The 16,196-nt window shown below is 35.1% G+C and overlaps 1 protein-coding gene across 2 annotated transcripts in view; it reads right to left on the bottom strand.

Moving 5' to 3' along the window:
* Nucleotides 1-16,196, bottom strand: part of LOC135832507 (cysteine-rich motor neuron 1 protein-like) — a 275,113-nt gene that overhangs the window by 107,974 nt on the left and 150,943 nt on the right. The window lies entirely within an intron of this gene.

The following is a 16,196-nucleotide window of genomic DNA, read 5'->3' as shown; positions in this document are numbered from 1 at the left end:
TTTTTATTCTTTCCATACCCCACCGTTCTCGAGGGATTGGATTTTGGCATCAACGAAGTCGATTTTAATTAGGTAAACAGCTCTGTATGACCTATGACGAATGCATTCTTCTTTTCTTTTTCATCATCTTATGCAATTGCGAAATAAAATATCAAGTACCTAGAGGAATGCTCATGCTGTATTAGTAAGATCTATTTCTAATACACATGTAGTAATTTTTAGTACGTACTTTGGGCGTTAATTATCGCGATATGAAGCAGTATTGGCTCAAATATTCGGAGCAATTTCGTCATCATCGATTGTTTCGTAATATGACGATATAAATCGTTGATCATCGTTTTAAAAAAGTATATTATCTACTAACGCGCGCGAACTTTCCTGAAGCTGGCAAGATTGTTATAATAATAATTAAAGCGCACTGTGGAAACTGGAAAGTGGAGCTTTAGTACTCGACTCAAATATGGACAGATAATTATAAGAAGTGATATATACGTATCTAATATTCAGTAATTCGAATAGTGATGCTTCCGTCATAGCGAGATTTTTTTTCGAAGTTCCTTCACCTAATTTTGCCAGCTTTGAAAGCTCAATTTTCCAAATGTACTTACCTAGTGATCAAAATCAAATTCAAAAGTGCGTACGAAATTATCTTACTTACTTCTGTATAGAAAAATTCACTAAAGATAAAAAAAAAGTTTTACACTCATTCCGCACTTTTTTCAATTATCAATTCCACAAGTAAAGCAAGTTAATTTACCATCCGATAAATTCATTATTCGATAGGTTGGGTGTTATGAACGTTTTAGCAATTATGATGCTTTAAAGGTGAAATAATCCTATTCAGACGATGGCAAATCAGCACACTAACACACACGTACACAACCAATCCAATTCAAAATTCGTACCGACCTTTCAAATGAAACTGCATTCGAGATCAGGTAGGTAAGTAAGTATAAGACCGCAATAAATAATTTCTCCGACACCCAACACGCTCCGTAAAGATGATAGAAAAAAAGGAACACCTTAAACAGAAAAGGGTCGACGTCGCGTTGCGCTTGCAAATAAACCTCAGACACCTAGATAAATTACATCCTTATTCATTTCGCAATACTGCGGTTGAACGCGATGCAAAAAAATTTCTTAGGTACCATTGATAAGGTCACGATAAACAAGCCAACGTGGCGTAAAAATTGTTATCGTAGTATAAAAATGTCGAAAGATCGCCTTTTGAAGCGAATTCGAAACGGACGCACGTACATGATAGGGTATAGCACCCATAAAGCCACCCAAGATGGGTCAACGAAAAGGGAGCAAATCAAAATTCATCCTTTGAATACTAAACGCGTCGTAGTAGCCAAGTGCTCTTTTATATACGTAGGTAGAGGTACTAGGTACCAGTGTGCACTACATACATACAGTACAACGTACGTAGTACGTACATAATTCTATACGTCGACGTCGTGAAGTTTAATAGAGCACGAGTAGATACAACTAGCAGATCCATATACTCAGTAGCATAAGCATAGCTGCTACCATCTCACTTTTCACAAACTACACGACAGGGTATGAAGCAGAGAACAGCGTATACTCGTACTTTGCGAATATGTCGTAGTTACGAGATTAAAGGTGGTATTTGATTCAAAATTATGAACGTTTTGCGGCGTCACGAGACGAAGAGCAGTACTAGCAAAAGCTTAAGGCCAATGGTGGTTTGATATTCATTACAAAGGTAGAACAACTCCAGTTCATTGAAATGTAAAAGGGTTAAAACTTTATATATGTATTGTACGAGTGTGCGTGAGAACCGCAAATACCCACCTCTTCTTTGGCTCTCCAGCAGCAGACACTACGTAGAAGTATTTTACGAGCTTTCATATAATATGCTCTACCAAGGTATTCGGTCCACTTTATACGACTATACGGCTACGTATTGTTTCATTTCACTCACTAACACCCTATATATCCTGGTGTGATTTTAGTATAAAGCTGTACTCGGTGGCAGCAGTGTTAAGTGGTACCTGTACGGTTAGGTTTTTTCATTTAACTTCCCCCTATATCCCTGCATCTCATTCTCTTTAAATGGCAGAGATTTTGAATAAGATCTAGTCAGGATTATTGTTTTCAGCGATGGTAATCCGTTAATGGTTGCGGGATAAGGGGATTTAATATGGGTGATTGTACTCGTAGGATTTGATATCTTAACCGAGGAATCGTGCTAATACACAGACAGCTTGGCAAAGCTCGTCGATCTTTTCGAACGAGCGAGAATTTAGTTGTTAAATCGTTATTTGAAATAAGTAAGCTTGAAGGAACACAATGAATTCCCTCTCTGTAGGGGCTTATACGTATGTATCTCGCCTTCAAAAACACCCTCTGTGCTAAAATTTTTGCGGAGAGATTTCAAAACAGCATTTTCTCTATGATAGAAAAAAAACTCGTACCTCTAATAAATTTAAAATTCGGCTTAGCAATAATTTTTCAGAATCAGAACTCGCAGTTGCTACAAGAAATTAAAACTCGTTTTTTTTGCAGATTCTGATACAGAATGTAGACGTAGAGGCCTACCCTACACCCGGTACTATACAGGTGTCGGAGGAGTGGTGGTACAAACTTCAGATTTGGATGCAACCGGGTACGACTATGAGAAAAGATTATGTGAATGTATGGCCTATCTTCAAAATTGAAGGTGTAAAATATCTTTTCAAAATCTAAGAGCCAAAAATGCCAAAATCCAATTTTGACCAAGGTAGTTAATAGTATTTTGAAAAATAACAAAATTACCTAGTTAGTTACCTATTACATATAACTTTTTGCCTAACTTGCAAATTGAAGGGTCTACAAATGATTTGAAAAAATAAATGCCGAAATAAATACTATGTCAAAAAATGAAGAAATTCTTTAATGATCATTTTTTCTTACGCTAAAATTTTAAAAGTTTTTGAAGCTCAATAATTTCCGATTTGCTAAAAATTTTATTAAATGTAAAATGTTTGAGCTACAAAAACTTCTCAAATTTTAGAATAAGAAAAAAAATGAGCATAACAGAATTTCTTCATTTTTTGATGTAGTATTTATTTCCGCATTTATTTTTTACATCGCAATTTTTTGAAATTCTTCAACTTGCAAGTTGGGCAAAAAGTTATAATAGGTAACTTTGTTCATTTTTCAAAGTACTACTGACCCCCATTGTAAAATTTGGATTTTGGTTCTTAGATTTTGAAAACTTACTTTGCTCCTTCAATTTTCAAAATCGGCAATTTGTTCATCTTATGTTTTTTTTGTTTACTCATACCCAGTTATATCCTAATCTATAGTTTGTATTGTACCACCACTCACCTGACACCTGGTATGTTGTAGATGACATGACTTGAAACCCAACACCAGATCATGCAACTTACCTTGAAAAGAAACTGAACAGTTCATCAATGATTACCATGTGCTAATATTGTTGGCTTGGCTTGGTAATGTGGATATTCAAATGAATTGTGAAAAATCCATTATTCTAAGTCACTACATTACGAAGTACCAAACAAAACCATAAAAAAGTTATAATACTGACGTTTTCAGTGACATATGTAAGCTTTAACAAATCATTAATTTCCTACTTATAGAACATCGATTGTATGAAAGGTCTCAGCAATCAAGAATGGCAAAATGTGCGGCATTAGAAGCTGTTTGGCCTGCCCATACTTTATAATAAGGTAATTCCTTGTATGGTTCAGACACCAAAACAGTCATAAGATATGTGAATGTATACTTGAATTGTGAACAAAAAATTAAGAATATAAAAGATATGAAGAAAATGGGTGGGGAATCTACTGATATTTATTGTCCAAATATAGTCGATACTTACTTGTAAGATCAACCATCAGAGTTTGGAAATTAATAAATTTAAACATGGGTATGTTAGTACATAGAAGCAATCCATAACACATCAAACATACCATTTTCGATGCAATATGTCAACCCAAAAATTATTTTTTCATTATGTTGATGATGTATTGATTACAATTTACAAAATGACTTTTTGTAGGACTTGGTTACTCTCAACGCATGGAACCAAAAAATTCCGAGAGCTGATTGCGAGTTGAAACCATTTGATGAAGTGAGTTCTTTGCATTTCTAGGAAGATGACATTGACAGGTTTTACAAAACACGTGTTGAAGATGTGGCTATCTGGAGATCCAAAAAACACAGGCTTGATCTGAAGAAAGGGGCAATTCCAAAAATTTTTCCTAATCTTCCGAAATACCTCAGCAATGAAAAATCTGAATGAAGAAAGAGTTCGAAAAAAAGATCTGAGTGGTAGCGTAAAACTTGACTACCACTTTTTCTTTGCAAAAATTTTCATAATTCAAGGTATTTTATTACCCCCTGGAAGCTTTTTTCAAAATTCGAAGGAAAGTTAAAAAAAAAAATTGTAGTCAAGTTTTTCCAGAAATATGCATTTTTCTATAATTATTTTGATGAAACTTGACTGCCATTTTTTTTCAACCTACCTTCGGAATTTTGAAAAAAGCTTCAAGGCGGTAATAAAATACCTTGAATTATGAAAATTTTTGCAAAGAAAAAGTGTTAGTCAAGTTCTACACCATTACCTTCGTGATGCTTACATTTATTTAATGTATTTGTGTTTTATTTTGAATATATCGTCTACAACTACACATGTAATACGGAAAGTATTTATACTTCGATTTCATGCTACACAACACACATGCAGTGACAGCGAGTGACAGTGAAGTGAAATACTTGTGAAAAACTAAAAATCAAAAATGAATATGTACATGTAGTATGTTTAATTATGTTTCTGCCACTGTCAGAATTGTCAGAAAAGGAAAAAACGGGACAACCAAGGCATAAACGCTTAAAAAAAGTGAAGATTTCGATGCCGATATTGCGAGCGTAGTTACTGCTACTTCTAATTCTAATACAATGATATTTTGAACAATTTTCATCAATTATAACATGAATCTGGACTCTGGTAAATTTTTTATTTGTTATTTTGCAGCGAATTACCGAATTTCTACAATTTTAAAATTTAAAGGCGATTAATCGATTGCACGATTAATTGAACTCGCGATTAATCGAATAACGAATAGTGTGGAGTAGGTATTCGATTATGCCCAACACTAGGAGGTATTTACATTTTGTCAGGAGTTTTTTTTTCAACTGGGAAAGGCGCACCTGAAAAAATACCTAAACAAGAATTGTTCAACAGTCTTATAAGTTATGTGATTCAAGTCGATCATTCAGAAACTTGCCCTCAGATATTTTCAAAAAAAAAACTTTGTTCTTTATAATGCCGCGAATTCCAAATTTCTATCTCATTAGGTTAAAAGTTGGAAATCAAAATCAGACTTCGGTGCCGTTTAAAAATATAACACTTTTGATGTCAATAAGCTAAAAGGTTGAGATTTGTGTCATCAAAAAGAATGAAAGTTTTTTCTTTCAGAAATACCAAATCAGTAACTTATAAGTTATACCTAACTCATAATTAAGGATAGGTTTTCAGAACAATTTGACAAAAATTACAAAAATCCAAGGCCTTTGAAGACATGCACTCTTTTTTTCAGCACAAACTCCAACTCTCTACTCATCACAGCTTTTGAACTGAGTAGAGTACAACAATGAAATAAGTTAACAACTTCAGCTGTTTTAAAAAAATGTTTGTGAATAGTAAATTTTCATATAATATGCAGTTTTTTGTGATCAAAATGTGGTATTCCTGTAATCGCAATAATTTTAAAAGAACACACTCGCGGCCAAAACAATTGTTGACTATTTTTGGACAGAATGCAACTGTTTTTCATACTTTCCTCCCAAATCAAAATCCACACAATGCACACTGGTTCGGTAGCTTCATCGAAAATTCAACAAACGTACTCATACGTACACAAAACGTACCTACCTATAGAAAAAGGGCAACCAAATATAACGAAAATTTCACGTGACATTCTTTGATTTATGAATCTCGCCGGAAAATCCGATTAAAAACTTTTAAAAATATTTTGGTACTAGAATATACGTTCTATTCTATGCACGAATAGTATGCATGAGCTCGCACCATATGACAATGAAAGGCAATACCGCACGTTTTCGCAGATTTGGCGTCGCAAAGGGGCATTAAAGGAGAGGCAGATTAACCGTGTGTCGATTCAGCGAAAAATTCAAAAAACCGTATATCGGCGCGCAAAGTCTATGGGATTGAAAAATAAATGGTTTTAAAAACACCCTATCCAATACACGCCGCCGCTTTGGTACACTTGCAGAATATATCTATATAACTTTGGTAAGGTATACCTACGTTTACGTACCTTTACACTACTGTTCAGCGTGAAATGGGGTGTCGAGGGCTGGGTACATAAACATATACATCGTTATTTTGAACCATACGTACCTACGAACAGAATTGTTACAATAGCACATTTTAATGACAGTTCAAGTTTTCAACCGTTTTGACATATTAATTAGAAATAGTTTCGTTTGAAAATTTACGACGTATAAGCAAACGCCATTTTATAAATGTTAATAAATAACTTAGGTAAGCTTGGCTTGGTGAAATGCGCCGCGCCAATATATGTGTAGCGGCCCTCTCTCCATCGCGCATCCTTTGCAATAGAAACCACTTTTTGATAAAAAGCTCGCAGTTTAATCGAGAAGGCGATAGCAGTACATACGAGTAATACAGTATGCAGAGCACATACCCTACCTTCATCTTCCATCTAGCAGTTAACTTGGTAGGCTGCTTGCAAAACTAACTCGAAGTCAAGGTACGTCTACAATTCTACATAGTACATATTATAGTACATACACAGACACACCTGGCTGTACCTTGAAAAGTGAATTTTCACTTAACAAAAGCTCACCTAAGTTTATTTTCGGCTTAAACTAAGTCGTCGATGTTGATGGCGAAAAGACGCAGACAACAATCGCCTTAATAGCGTTTCTCATAATACCTGCCGAAGACAAATCGTCACTATGAGAAAGCTGTAGTGTGCAGTCGAGACTCGCATGTCGTCGTGTCGTGTTTCGTCGAAATTTTGGGAAAATCTTGGCGATATGTAATCTAATTTGAAACTTATTGTCAACACGACTACAGAGCTTATCTTAATGTAAGTGAACAGTTGCCACCTTGTCTGCACAACTACATATGTTTTGCAGATTTGTAAACCATTTGCATTCGTCTGATATTCTTGGAATAAGTTTTCATCAACGGGATTCCCCGTTGGCCGTTGAAATTATTTTTTTTCTAATGAGTAAAATGATCTTAACAGACAATATACTCGTACAAATAAATTAGTTGTAGTCATTGAATAGAATGTCGCTTTGAAAAGTGTAACTAGGAGTACCTAGTATTGAATGAGTTGAAATATCAACCCGCAACCACTCTCACACAGCGATCTTCAAGCAACATTTTAGAAATTCTCAAAGTTTAATTTTTCTATAGCAATTTTTTCGAGCCATATAATCAAACATACCATTACCTATTGGGGAAATTCTGCGTTAATCTAGGTCATTGCTACCTATCAAAAATTATTTTTGGGTAAATTTGTATTTTGAAAATGTTTCTTTGCGAATATAAAGCGAGTAAATTATGCCAAAATACCGAAAGAATCATTTTTTAAACTAAGAAAATATTTTGGAACATGGTAGTTCCAACTCCTGGTCATTTACTGCCAATTCCAAAAAATCGAGAAAAATAGTACTTAGTAGATAAAAAAAACATATCAATTTTTTTTGATTTTTTGGAATTTACAAAATTGACGAAAAAGTGCTATCCTTGCATTCCAAATTATTTTTTCACTTTCAGAAAGGGTATCTTATCGATGTTCAGGTGTAATAAATGCCAAATATTTGAGAAGAAAATTTTTTCAGAACACAAATTCACCCTAAAATAATCGATTTGTAAAATTTTAACCGGTCAATGAATCCTGAAGTTAGTGGTCCTGATTCGATGACAATCCTAGGATTGACGCAGAATCTCAAATAATATGTATCTTTTTAAACTCAACAATTTCCATGAACCGGGTTGTTTAGGGGCTAGAGCGCAAAAACACGATTTTTTCGAAAATGTCTCATCTTTGGGAGCCCAGTATATGTACCTCCCCTCCAGAAACACGTTCGGAGCAGAAATTTTTGCTTGGCGACATTCAACTTGAAATGAAGGTGTCTACTAAATTCGGTCAAAATCCTCTCAACATTTTTTTTTCAGCTCACACTCAACAAAGATTTTTTGTTCCCATATCTATACTCGCTATCCAACCGAAGTACATTATAATCGGATCATCAATAAAATTTCATTTTTCTCCCCTCGAAAAAAAAAGATTTTGAAACATATCACAGCTACCTATACAAATAAATTAATTAAAAATGAAATCTCGTAGAATTCAAATCACATCAACAGAACTCTACAAACTCAAAAAAACCTGTGACTCGCAAAAGCGCCCAAGTTTTGTAACGAGGAAGAAACACCCACACGTGTCATTCTAATTTAACGAGCGACTTCGGTTTGGTTTCAAATTAAGCGTCAAAAAGGGAAAACCCAGCAAACTTGCGACTTATTTCCATAACATTCTAACTACGCGGCGAGCACACCTAGGCGCATACTTGGCTTAGTAATTTGATGAATGGTTGACTTAGCTGGCAGCTTTTTAAATTGCATTTCATCACGCCAACGTAAGCGTTGAAAAATTCACACGACGCGACGTGCTGATGTGTGGTGTCTACCCTCGCACCGCGAACAACGAAAATCAAGTTGATAAATTTCATACGGGTAATTTCATTTACCGTGTGGTCAGAAGCACGTGTGAGTACTCGTATGTGCAATTGCTGGCAGTTTTTTTCATCATTATTGTAGATTTATTTCCCTTAAACCAATGCCATTGTACAAATAGGTACACAGCACGTTGTGGTCTTTTTGCTTTACGAATATACTACTCGTACACCGGGTAGGTATATGGGAATGGAATGTAAACATTCAAGCTGCTGTGCACTTTGTCACAGGCAAATATTTCAAGTGGCTTTAGTAAAGGTCAACACTGTAATTTAATTAGGTTATTACATAGTTTGGAAAATTATTTATGGAAATGCTCGCCCCGTTAATCGTTAAAGTCAACTGGTGGTTTATTTACTTCGTCGTCGTATTTTTCTACCTTGTTCGTTCCTTGAACGTGTTTTCCACGTTATAAAATAACCAAGTCCTGCAAACTTAAATTTGATGTAGTGGTTCGTAGGTTTTATGCGTACTTTGTTGAATTTCATTTACTGATACTAAACTGATACCTAGATTTATTTCAACGCTGTAGATTCAACTATGTCTTCAAAAATTGCTCTGTACAACATATTGCATAGAAATGGTTGAAAAGTTTCTTTATTTACAAAGCACAAAACCAAATCAAGATTCGATTAGTTTACCTAAATTGCTAAATTTTTTACTCTTGATTTTTTCGCAGAAGAGAAGTTTCAATCGTAATGTAGATTTGAGATATCTGCAGACCAACAGCAATTGTAAGACCAGACTCGCTCGTGTAAAAAGTCTCGATGGAGTAACCATTTTGCAGTATTTTTCACTGCAATTAGATAATAAGTTGAAATACATAAATTTCCTACAAATTTAAAAGAAAAAATGTCCAGAAAAGAAACCATTCTAGAATTTTAATAACGATAAAGCCCATAAATCGTCGTCAGACTTCTCCAAACACTCGTTAATAAAACACCCAAAAACCTAGAATGAAAGAACAGAAAAAAAAAGGTTTCTAAATAGTTGCAACAATTTCATACCGAGACTACTTACTCGTTAAAGTAAATTTTGTAAAATTTAATAAAAACTCCGAGTATAAAAGTTTTAAAAACAGCGCGAAAAATTTACTCGGGTAAATTTAAATTTAACGATGTCAAATTAATAACTCGTAAGGTATCTCTACAGCAGGTACCTTACCTTCAGCGTGTACAATTTCAAAGAGATAGAAAAATTCTTCGCACGTGTCGAGTAAATTTAAACAACGAGCCAATTTTTTTCACCTACCTACCAACTTTACATTGAGTAACATTTTAGGCTCGAAAAAAAAAAACAAAACAAACGAAAAAAACCACGATCTTTTTAGAAAAAATATCGTAAGTTTTTCTCTGCAAGTGTAAGTACGACGAGTCGAGTGTAGTTTTGATAACAAGACACCACGTTGAAAACTGAAAATCTACGGTCGGACCCTTAGAGTTATTTTACTCGGGTAACTGGTGGCAGATAATCGAGAAAGATGCCTCGAGGTGTCGATTTTTTTTTACAACTTTCTCTACTCGGCCAGAGAAAAAACAACATGTAGATAAACTATCGAGAAACATAGAAATATGCGAAACAATTTCAAAAGCAATTTCAACGTTGCTCGAGGCGGGTAAAAATGTAGATTTTCGTTAATTTGGTAAACTCTGCTTTCCAGCTGTTGAATTCAGCTAGAAGGGGTAAGTTTACGTATCAAAATATAGAAATTGCACGCGATTTTCCACTGACCAAACTTACAACAAACAGTGGTTCAGCAGATTCATCAAACTGCGGCGAACGAGAACCAGAACGTATAGCCCCCCCTATCGTTTTAGATAATTTTCTAGCGTTGGGCCCAAAAAATCACAACAGTGGGAATTTGAAAAAATAAATAAATACAGAGGATAGGTACTGTTTTGGAAAACATACTGGAAGTTCGAACTCCTAGATGATAAAAGTCGTACAGGATTAGGATGAGGTCTTCCCATAAATAGGTTTCCAACGTTTCTCTCAAAAAATATAGCTCCCACGACGAAGGACTTTCACGATCAAACTGATGACTGATGGTTGCTATGTTATAGATAACGCTACGGTGCATGTCCACCACAAAATCAAAGATTGATCTTAACATTTTTCAGATCCACTCTAATGTGCAATGTCGATGAAAATGAAACATTGATAAAAGGAGAAAAAAAGAAAAGCAACTGGAACAATAAAACAAGACTAGAATACCTTAGAGAAAATTTGCATTCGAAAAAAATCGCTACGACTATACCCATTAATCTGTCGCGTAGAAAAAGGTCGATAATGAGAATAAATAATGCGAACCGCCGTCGAGACCGCAGACTAAAAGTACGTAAACATACTTGAACTTGGGGATACCAAGTCATAAAAATAATTTTTCTCTCTCTTTCGTTTGTCTCGCGTAATTCGATAGCTTGGCGAACGTGACTGTTGCGGGTATTCGCATTAAAAGATGAAAAGCCATTGGGATTCGTAGAATTGATACGAGTACTCGACGCGGTAATTAGTTTATGATGCGTGGAGCCGCAGTCTTTGGGCCGAAGGGGGAGGCTTTGGTGCGGTATTCGACCCCGGTAATTATTTTATATGTATACTTATACATTGTAAGTACAGGTACTACAGATGCGTTTGTTGCGCTCAGAGATATATCGCCGTTTGTAGATAGATGAGTGCAAAACTACCGTCGATAATTTATCGGTATTTTTCATTTAATTAACGTAGGTGCCTTTAGCATAGAAGCGCTCCTAATTAACGAAGTAAATCGAGAGGAATAATTAGAGCATTAAATAATCGCATCAAAGTGTATTGGAGACGAATGTACATATTTGAATTGTTTTATCTTTGGGTCGTGATAGTAGGTAAGTGAGGTCGAGGTTGGTTGGAAGAAACCGTTTACGATAGAACGAAAAAAACCTGAAAGATTTGCAAAGAAAATATTTCAATTATCTACCAAAGTAAGTTTTTTCTTTTCCTGACAGCTATGAAGCACTTTCTGGAACGATATGTACTCGTATGTTCTGCTATCACTTTAGTGGTGGCTCGCTCGAGGAAATATCAAGGGGTAGAAGAACATTTTCTACGCAGTTAAAAGTGTATTGTCTGGTGAAGTTTCTATTGACAATCAAAATCTTGAGTAAGTTTGTGTGCCAGCCATATTTGGCAGTTTATTTCGAAACAATGAGTGTAGCAATAGGTGATTGGCTTATCACATAATGAAGACAAACATGGACATATTCAAGTATTCGAAATGTTAAAATACCTTGTAAGGAATATGTACTTCACTATGTTTTGAAAAATCTCACCAATTTTCAAGCATTGTTAATTGTTATTAGTTTATTGGCGTAGAATGTTTTCCTATACACACATGGTTTTCCCGTTTGAATAATCGACTTGTCATTTTGTATTTTTTCTCCCCACCCCGCTCCAAGTTTTACATAATTTCTTTATTTTTAAACCTTTTTGATGTAGGTATGTACATCTAGATCTACATACCATATCTAGATCGTTGAAAAAATATTGTTCAATCGAATACGAGTGAATAGTTTGTAGTCGAGTATCGAAGCGTAGGTACATATCTATCTAACTACCTACGTAAACGTTAGCCGAATTGAAAGCTTACTCGAGAACGTGTTGGAAATGCTGCAAGTGTAGGTAATAGAGATACGATGCTTTTCAGTATCAATTATACCATCTATCGTAAGATAAGAAATTCGGTGAATATTCATCGACGTATACCGAGTACACTTACTCTAAGGAGTTTGGTATTCGTTTGATGAAAAAATCACCTCTCCTGTTTGCCGTTAATTGGCAAGACGCGGTGAAGATGGAAGCGTTCGAGTGAAATATGCTGCGTGTTTTGTAATATGCTCCTATGGAGGGATTTTTCTTCCAAAGGAGTTTACGCTGAAGTACTACGTACGTCGTACAAGTATTATGTACTGTTGGAAGAAAAGTTGAAAGTGTAGGTATCGTGTGCTGAGCACGCGATGTGTGTGAAGTTATAGGTTTAGCTATGCAAAGATACGCGAGGAATTCAATGCGTGCGACAGTTTCAATACAGTTAAATTAATCAAACGCGAACTTCTCGACGAACAAGAAAGAGAAGCTGTACACGTAAACTAATTTAGTCGGCTATTAATTTCAATAGAATAGATATCAACTTTTGGAACGTTTTTCGTGTTTTGAGGTTTATATTTCGCGTGTATAATTAGACCTATTAGTCGGAAGTGTGAATATGGTTTTTGCTCGATGTACCTAAATTAAATTAATGATGAGGTTGCTTTTCTAGTACAAATACATATGGCTCCAGTAATCGACTCGTTTACATCGATTGATCGAATTGATTTTTTGATGCCTTAATTGATGGATTTTTGATTGGTCACTTGGTCAGTTTTTTCATTCATTTTCAAAAATGCATCTCCACCCCGAACGAATTACATGCATTGCAAATATTTGCAATGCGAAATGTGAAATGAAATGAAATTCATCTACTGGTAAAATTGAAATTAATCTACAATTTCTATGCACAGTAATAACGTGATCAGAAAAAAATATTCCAATTTCCAACATTTATTCTTATTCCTTGTAAGTTGGGTACATTGCCATTCGCAATTTTTAGGCTGCCGCGCTGCTAAGAGCACCCAGCAGGATAAATTAGATGTGTTCTTTTTACACGGATTTTAGCAGATTTTCGAGAATCTGGATTTTGGACGTTTTTTTAAATCGCTTTTTTTCAACACTTCAGAGATTATATTCACCAATCTTTTAAAACCTCAAGTCTTATTTTTCTAAGTAAAATCCAAAATCCATTTTCAAAAACTGCTACCCGAGCAGATTCTTGTGGATTCTAAATCTGCCAAAATCCAGATTCTCGAAAATCTGCCAAAATCCGTGTAAAAAGAACACATCTATTGACATTACTTGAACTATTTTTACCGGTTCCTCTCAGCCTGCACTTGGCTGCAGTCTTATGAAGTTTATATGGCAGATCTACGATTGTCAAAAGAATCTAGTGTTGTCAAAAATTCCAGATGGTGCCACATATTAAAGTCGGCCATTTTATTTCCAGAACTACGTGATAATAAGTACAATGGAAAATATTGTGAACTCACATAGCTACAATGTGCAATATCTAAGATACAAAAAATTGGTAAAAGAAATGACATTGGCCGAAAAATGAATAAAAAAAAATCTTGGTCGCAAAGAGAAGATTTTATATTATCAAGTCATAAAAAATTTTGACGGAAATCGGACCGAAATAGATGAAAAATTTGGCGAAATTGCGGGCTTTGTGGTGGGGGTAACTGATAATAAAAACATTTCTGCTTTGTAGCACGAGCTTTCTTTCATTTTGGAAAAATAGAAGTATTTTACCACTTAATCAGATGTTGGAATATGAAGATGAACATAGTGGGAAATAGTAAACAAAAACCAGAGCCGTATTTACTTAGGTACAGGCAGTAAAGGCAGTTGCCTGGGTCGGCAGGTTTTTTCCTTTTTTTAAAAAAAATATATATATAATTTATTTTACTCAACTTGGGAACTCCTATATGGCCTTTTTTTTACTATCGTTGCTACGATTTTATTTTGCTTATCGATTTTTAAAAAACATTTTCAATAAGTGCGTTCAACTAATATTTTTTACTCATGTTGTTGAATGATTTTTGAAAAAAAAATCCAATTTACATATATTAATTTTATTTTGTTGGAAATGAAAGATTTCAGCTTTTTCAAAACTTTCAGTTTCCAAAATGGTTTTTCTTTGGAAGCTCAACTTTTTTGTGAACTCTTCAAAGCTATTTGTTTCCTCAACATGGGAACATAGAGAACCTGCAAAGGGTTAAATACCTACGTTTCATGTGATAATTCTTCCGGAACACCAGTTTCAAATATCTTTACCATTTTTACAGCAAAACACAACGGAGGTACTCATCCACGTGGTTTCGTTTTTGCCTGTTCTTATCAAACTTGGTTCTCGCTTTGATCCCCTCCTACTATGCAAAATCGAACCAATATAGCGATACCTACAATCCTTTGACAAAAATCTTCCCTCAAAAAATACCCATTCAAAAATACTTACTTTAGGTACCTCTACCTAGCTAGTAGCTACATAAAAACCATGAAAAATCTTTGTATCACGACTCACTCGTCAAAAGAGCAAAAAAAAAGATCAATTTGTTTGTTTCTTTTAGTAAAATGGTAATAAAATTACCACGACGACATAAAAAACCAGGCTTTCTTTCTTTCACGACAAAAACTCTCGCTACATATTTTTATACCTTTATCTTGAGCCAGGGATGAATACACACATGTCATTGATGTACATCAGGAGATAAGAAAAAAAAATTACACCAAAGGGAGAACCCTTCCACATAATATGTACGTTGAACTGTACGTACGTCAACGTAGGTAGTAGGTACGTACTCGAAAAATCTCAATAAAATCTGCGCTACACGCGACGAATTAAACCAGTAACGAATTACGTATACCCCAAGCTACGTCTACGACCTACGTATGTATATTATATTCTCGGAATTTAATCCGAGACGAAGAAAATCTCGTATTCGAAGGAAAAACACACCAATCAGCGGGTGCAACGGGAGGGAAATATACGAATACAAATGAAAATACGACTGCATAAACGTTGATATACAACTCGTGAACGGCGAAACGCCGAATAGCACCTGGTACTGCTTTTTTTCTCGCAGTTTTCTCTCTCCATCTCGCTGTTGTTTGATGTAACAAAACGGAATTAATAAATCTTTTTAAAATTAGCCGTTACCATGCCATGCAAAGATTACTGAACGAAGATGCTCTCGAAAAAATTCACCCAGAACTTCACACTTTCTTGTCGATTTGGTTCGCTTCTTCAGCAGATATCTTCTCTTAAGTCATCTCCTTATGTACCATGAAGTATCCACAAATTATAATTCGACGAACGTAGGTAAATCAAGAAAACAATAGAGAAGTAAATACGGCGACAAACGTCTCGTTGTTGAAAAATATTAGTTAGGTACTCGCGACAACAATTGCTTTCAAATTATACCACAATGAACCAGTTTTCAGCTACGTAATCGCTCACTGCATCTTTAATTTACGCCACACAGGTATATTTGACTCTAGAAAACAAAACAATAAAGACAAAGACACTAAAAATCTCGAAATTTAACGAATTGAGAATCTTTTCAAATAAGTACCTACTCGCATAAGTATAAGGTGAAAAAAATACACCCACGTAGTCCATCATCGTCATTCACCATCTAACGTGTGTATGTACATTCGTTTAAACCATGACGAAGCTAAATCTAAATCACACGTTGGAAATCCTTACAACCCTCTTGGGACATCTCGTACACTACGTAAGTCGAAAACTGGAAACTGGGCATTTTCACTACAGGTAAGGAAGGTATGGTAAGGT

The sequence above is a fragment of the Planococcus citri genome, chromosome 1, assembly GCF_950023065.1.
Source record: "Planococcus citri chromosome 1, ihPlaCitr1.1, whole genome shotgun sequence".
Lineage (NCBI taxonomy): Eukaryota > Metazoa > Arthropoda > Insecta > Hemiptera > Pseudococcidae > Planococcus > Planococcus citri.
The sequence above is the reverse complement of the archived record's forward strand: the minus strand, read 5'-3'. Positions and strand labels throughout refer to the sequence as shown.